Below are 7,459 nucleotides of genomic sequence, written 5' to 3'. Positions count from 1 at the left end.
TGTTGGAGAGAAGGAAAGGAACTTGGTTCACTTGGAATGATTGAATGCAGCCGTTGAGGATAGGGGGAGTTCCTTTGTCGTGGAGTCGATTTGAGAATGGTGAACTGGGTTGAGGGAAGGGGGGAGTTGGGTCTGATAATTGCTGCGTTGTGGGCGTCGTTGGGCGTGAGAGGTTGAGATGAGATGGATAATGCCGGAGATGCTGGGTCAGCTTTGTTATTGTAGGGGTTTGTGCTGCGGGGAAGAGGATTGTTGCAATGGGGCTATGGGTGCCTCTATGGTTGTGGGTTGCGGCTACGAGGAAGAAGATGTTGGGGAGAGAAAAGCGGGTTTTTTTTTTGGCATTTGGCTCTCTGGTTTTGCCGGCTGTGTGCAAGGCGCCCCACGCTTGTTTTGGAAGAGAAGAAATAGGGTTTTGTTTATGAGCCAAAAAAAAAAAATTTAGAAAAAAAACCTAAATTCTTCCCCTTCCCTGTTTTAGTTTATTGGGTTATGTTTTTCTTTTGGAAAAAAAATAAATTTATATGAAAAATAATTATTGAATCTGGGTGGAAGAAGAAGAATCAGAAGAAGAAGAAGAAATAAGAAGAAATAAGGGAAAAAAAAAACAAATAATGGATCATAATAAAAATAATTAATAATAATAGTAATAACAAGATTAATAAATAAATAATGGATAAATAAATAGTAAAATTCCTTAATTATTTTAAAAAAATCATGTCCCAATTTTAATAATGAAAAATAATAACATATGAATAAAGAAATAAAAACAATAGGAAAAGAGAATAAGAATAAAGTGAGGAAAAAAAGGAAGAATAAAGAAGAAATAAGGAAAAAAGAAGAAGGAAGGAAGAAGAAGAATAGAATAAGAGAGAAGAGAAGAAGGAGGATAAAAAAATTGTATAATGAATAATGGAGAAGAAAAAGAATAAAAAAATAAGAAGGAAAATACATTAAATTAATAAAATAAAATAGGGACCATTAAAAAAATAAAATTAAAAGTAAATTTATTAAGAAATTACTTAAATGAAAAAATAATAATTAATTAAAGGAAAATAATAATAATATAAAAAATAAAGATTAAGTGGAAAATTTTAATTTAATTAAGTAATTTTTCCGCCTACAAATAAAATAAGAAGAAATAAAAAAGTACAAAATAATAATAATAATTAAAAAATAACCCAATCATATAAATAATAATAGTTAAATCAATGATATTGGGGGCCTGGGTTTATAAAAATTAATAAAAAATGGGGTGGTTGGTCGTACAACTGTTTTGGCTAAAAATTAAAATCACTCATTGTTTTGGATTCAAAATGATGGATGGGGCCCTTTCTTTGGCTGGGACCAGTTATCCTAAAAAAAAAGAACCCCACAACCAAGGGATTTTACCCCAATTTGTTAAACCACATGTGGAAACCGGCATGAATTGGTTAAAACCAGCTTTTTCTTTAAAAGGTCAGATCATCAAAAAAAATTTCCTCCAACCTACCTAGGTTTGGGGTCCCTTAGCGTTTGGGCAAATTTCATTTGAGGGGGAAATAGGTTTTCCATTACCCAAAAGGGATGGCAGGGGGGGGGCCATTTTTCTGCTACCCAAAAGAAAGTCAAAGAAAAGAAAGGAAAAATCCCCTTGCCCAAAAAAACCCCTTTTTGAGCGCCTTAAAAAGATTTATTTCTTGGATTAAAAAAACCCGTCAAAAAAGGAACACAACACCCCCCCACACTGGGGGCACAGTAGTTTTTAAAGTTTTTTAAAAGGATTGGTTCCCCAAATTGGGAAGTTCAAATGAAAAAAAAAATTTAAATGTCAAAGATTTCCTTGATTAAAAAGGAAGGAAAAGTGAAAAAGTTGCAGTAAAAAAAGAAGAAAAAAAAAAAAAAAAAAGCAGGAGGAAGGAGGAAAGAAGAAAAGGCGAATAAAGGGAGGGGGGGACTTCACTTTACATATTGTTGATCTTTGGACCTACCCAACCAAATTAACCCTTACTGAAATTGATGGGATTTTTGGAGCCTTATTGTAAAACTTCCTTTCTTCTTTAACCCATATTCCTTAGCCTTACCATACCTTCCCTTGTCTAAAATGAAGGGTCTGGGGGACCAGATTGGTTATTCTTACATTTGGTTGTCTAAATTGATTTTGTTCCGAACAAATGGTTGAGTGCCTTGAAACTACGTTATGGGGGACCGATTCTGAAAAGGTTTTTTACGTAGGCAGCTTGTTTAAATACAAGTTCGGTCAACATCTTGTAAAATGCCTTAACTCGAACTGGGGCATAAAACATTACTTGGGGTGGTATTTTTGAGCCTTAGTTTCCCTTTTATTATGAAATCCTACATCCTTAAAGCCTACGTTTCGTCCCGAGTCTTAAAGACCATCTTGAGATCAAAGCATGAGTTGATGAAACAGGGGCAGTTGAAGAGAATGACAAGTCATCTAAGCTGGGAAATTCAACGTTACATGACTTTTGAATACTGGCATGAATTTTTCCTATGATAGCATTGAAACATGGTAAAACATTTATTTAGTGCAGACGGCCTTTTGATTTAGCAAATTGATGTCATAGTTGCATAATCATTCCTCGTTCCTTTAAAAAAAAAAAAAAAGAGGAACCCTTCTTATTCTTTAGAGCATTAAAAGAGGATGGATAGTCAAAGAGTTCAGAATCACCAGAAATTTCTATAAAGAAGATCCTTGTGGAGAAAGAGCAGCAAATGTTATGTCAAGTTCAAAAGGAATCCAACAATAGAGTCAAGATCGGTGGCAGATGAATTTAACTGGGGCAAATTCCGAGTTGAGTCTCAGTAGGTCCCATTCAAGCACTTTCTTATCGGATTGGAATAGAAAATCAGAGTCAAGATCAGTTGTAGATGTCATGCAACTGGGGCAGATTTTGCGATTTTTGAGCTGAGTCGATCACTTTCATGACTGGATGAATAAAGAAGATTAAACCAAGATCAGTTACAGATCCATTCAAATATGGCGAGTTTCATGTAGAGACCAAAGATGAGGTCATTGACCACAAGTGCATTAGGAGAAAAGATTCATGCATTGTCATGCATTACCCCAAATTTCATGCATTGTCATACATTTCATGCATTACCTAGATTTCATATATTGCCATGCATTACCATACATCTTATGCATTGCCATGCATTAACCTATATTTCACACATTACCACACATCTCATGCATTGTCATGCATTTCATGTATTACCATGCATCTCATGCATTGTCATGCATTTCACGCATTATCATACATTTCATGCATTACCATACGTCTCATGTATTGCCATGTATTTCATGCATCACTTAAATTTCATGTGTTGCCATGCAATTCATGCATTGCCTGCATTTCATGCATTGTCATTCATTGCATGCATTACCTACATTTCATGTATTACCATACATCTTATGCATCGCCCTGCATTACATGCATTGTCATGCATTTCATGTATTACCATGCATCTTATGCATTGTCATGCATTTCACGCATTACCATACATTTCATGCATCGCCATTGTGCGTTTCATACATTACACAAAAAATAAAAATGCATACATATAATCACAAGTTAGTAACATGCATATTAATAGCAACATATCACTGCATTATAAGTTAGCAACATGCATACATATAGCAGCATATCATTGCATTCTAGCATCACAAGCAGCAATAGAGCACCCTTCACACTTGTCTTGAGCTTTCAAATGATTATTTGATATCCTTGATGGAGAGATTTTAGTTGTATTGGGGTAACTGACCCTAAGCACACATTGATTTACTTGGAAAACTAGGGCAAGTTGACCCTAGACACACGTTGATTTATTTTGAACTGGGGCAACAAATCCCAAAGATAGGGGATTCATTCATTGAAATTCGGATTTTTACCCCAAGTGCATTTTCCAAATAGAGTAACAACTTTCCCGACTTTGCATTCACATCTTGTTATTGGTTGAGATGGCTGGATCATCGTATCCCTACGGCTCGGATTCTTACATTCGAAGCAAGCCATCATTGTGTCTCATGGCTGGATCATCGCGTCCCTACGGCTCGGATTCTTACATTCGAAGCAAGCCATTATTGTGTCCCATGGCTGGATCATCGTGTCCCTACGGCTCGGATTCTTACATTCGAAGCAAGCCATCATCGTGTCCCATGGCTGGATCATCGTGTCCCTATGGCTCGGATTCTTACATTCGAAGCAAGCCATCATCGTGTCCCATGGCTGGATCATCGTGTCCCTACGGCTCAGATTCTTACATTCGAAGCAAGCCATCATCGTGTCCCATGACTGGATCATCGTGTCCCTACGGCTCGGATTCTTACATTTGAAGCAAGCCATCATCGTGTCCCATGGCTGGATCATCGTGTCCCTACGGCTCGGATTCTTACATTCGAAGTAAGCCATCATTGTGTCCCATGGCTGGATCATCGTGTCCCTACGGTTCGGATTCTTACATTCGAAGCAAGCCAACATTGTGTCCCATGGCTGGATCATCGTGCCCCTACGGCTCGGATTCTTACATTTGAAGCAAGCCATCATTGTGTCCCATGGCTGGATTATCGTATCCCTACGGCTCGGATTCTTACATTCGAAGCAAGCCATCATTGTGTCCCATGGTTGGATCATCGTGTCCCTACGGCTCGGATTCTTACATTCGAAGCAAGCCATCATTGTGTCCCATGGCTGGATCATCGTGTCCCTACGGCTCGGATTCTTACATTCGAAGCAAGCCATCATTATGTCCCATGGCTGGATCATCATATCCCTACGGCTCGGATTCTTACATTTGAAGCAAGCCATCATTGTACTTAGGCGCTCGGGTTCTCAAACCCAGTGCAAGTCATTCTCATATACTTTGGCGCTCGAGTTCTCAAACCCAGTGCAAGTCATTCTCATGTACTTTGGCGCTCGGGTTCTCAAATCCAGTGCAAGTCATTCTCATGTGCTTTGGCACTCGGGTTCCCAAACCCAGTGCAAGTCATTCTCATGTGCTTTGGCGTTCGGGTTCTCAAACCCAGTGCAAGTCATTCTCATGTGCTTTGGCGCTCGGGTTCTCAAACCCAGTGCAAGTCATTCTCATGTGCTTTGGCGCTCGGGTTCTTAAACCCAGTGCAAGTCATTCTCATGTACTTCGGCGCTCGGGTTCTCAAACCCAGTGCAAGTCATTCTCATGTACTTCGGCGCTCGGGTTCTCAAACCCAGTGCAAGTCATTCTCATGTGCTTTGGCGCTCGGGTTCTCAAACCCAGTACAAGTCATTCTCATGTGCTTTGGCGCTCGGGTTCTCAAACCCAGTGCAAGTTATTCTCACATACTTTGGCGTTTGGATTCTTACATTCAGTGCAAATTATCCCTGATTGGCAAAAGCAAACAATACTTGATTGAAAAGCCCAGACAGTTGAATGGCTTGACTAAAATAGGTGTCTTTTATCTTTGCAGGCTTGTTGTTACAAAAACGTAGGAGAGTTCCTACCGTTACATTGAAGCAACTAAGCCTTCAAAGAGGGGCAGCTGTAGACACCCTATTTTTGCCCTAACCAAATAAAACAAGGGGTTCCCTTTTTGTTATTATTTTATTATTATTATTATTATTACTTTCTTATAATTATTTTTATTATTTATTATTATTATTAATTTACTATAATTATTTTGGATTATTACTATTGCCACTATTATTTTTACTATTACCTTATTATTATTATTATTATTATTTTCTTCAAAATTAATACTTTATTATTATTATTATATTTTATTATTTTCCTATATTACTAGCATATCTATTATCATTATTATTATTTTTCATTTTTATTTATTATTACTAGTACGTTTATTTTATTTTTACTTTACTATAATTACTTGTATTTTTCATTTATTTTATTGTATTATTTATTATTTATTATTATTATTTTTATGTTATCATTATTATTATTATTATTTATTACTTTTAATAATAGTATTATTATTTTATTTTTATTAATATTAATATTATTATTATTATTTTATCTTTATTATTTTTATTTTTACTATAATTATTTATTACTATTTACTATTTAGTAGTATTATTATTATTATTATTACCTTATTGATATTTATATTATTATGATTATTATTTCCATTTTCATTATTACCATAAGAAAAATAAAATCCAAAAAGGAAATATTTTTAGGGTTTTCAAAAAAAAAAATTTATAAGAGGGGATGCACAATACAGCCAAGGGAGGAGGCAGCGCACACACAGAGCATCGCAGCCGAGCAAAAAAAAAAAGAAAACCTTCTTCTTCTTCTCTTCCTCTTATTCTTCTTCTTGGTCCCGAGCCCTGATAAACAGCCTCCATCGTTTTGTTTTGCCCTCTCTCATTCTCTCATTCTCTCTTGAAGTCCTTAGCTCCGCTCTCTCCGGCGTCACCCCCCAGCTCCGCCGTCAGCCCACCATCTCCGGTCATCTTCATCCTCTTCCAAAAACCAGTCACGCCCAACTCTGCAAGTCCCCCATCTTCATCACCTGTTCCACTCTCCTGCTGCTCCACCACCGCCTGAACCTGCTCTTCACGCCGCCGACACCAGTTGGGGCCACAGCAACTCCACGCCCTCCAAGGATCTGCTTTCGCGCCGCCAGAACCCCCACGCATGGCCACCAGCTGTCCCTGCAATCCCCTCTGAATGCAGCGCCAACAACTCCGCAGCACTGCACCACCGGAGTTCCCCTGCTTCTCAGCCACAAGCTCTTGCTCCCGGCGAGTCCCTCTGCACATATATATGTCTATATATATATATATACATATACATGTAAAGTTTAATTTTTTTTTTATATGCATTTAATTGGGTTTATATATATACACGTATATTGGTTTTATTTTAAGTCTTAAAGCTCAAGTTTTTATTTTTATTTTTATTTTTTCTCTTTTCCCTTATTTGCATGTGGGTATGTATTAAAATAACATCTATTGTGGTATTTCGTGTGTGTGTATTAATATAATACTTGTTGTAGCTTTTAGTTAAATATTTGCATATAGGCTATGTGTATATAGGTATATTAATACATTATTTGCTGTAATATTTAGTTAATGTTTATATCTAGGCTATGTATGTGTGTATGTTGATATAATATTCGTTTTAGTATTTAGTTATTATTATTATTATTATTATTATTATTATTATTATTATTATTATTATTATTATTATCATTTTTGCTAGTTTTGGTTTGTCCTAATATCTAATGTCTTGATTTTTGTTTTTTTCTTTTCTTTGCGTATGCAGGTACATAGGTTTTTATAATTTTTATAGTCAATTTAATTTTTGATACGTAGGGTAAGTTTTGATTGTATTATTCATATAAGTTAATTTTCTTGAGTGCGAAATTTTTATAGTTGGAACTTGTCTAGATATTTAAAGTTTAATTTCATTTTATTCGTTGGATTGTTAATATTATTGTTGCATGTTTAATACGTAGCTA

The sequence above is a fragment of the Malania oleifera genome, chromosome 5 (genome assembly GCF_029873635.1).
Source record: "Malania oleifera isolate guangnan ecotype guangnan chromosome 5, ASM2987363v1, whole genome shotgun sequence".
NCBI classification, from domain to species: Eukaryota; Viridiplantae; Streptophyta; class Magnoliopsida; order Santalales; family Ximeniaceae; genus Malania; species Malania oleifera.
This window is presented reverse-complemented; position numbering follows the sequence as displayed.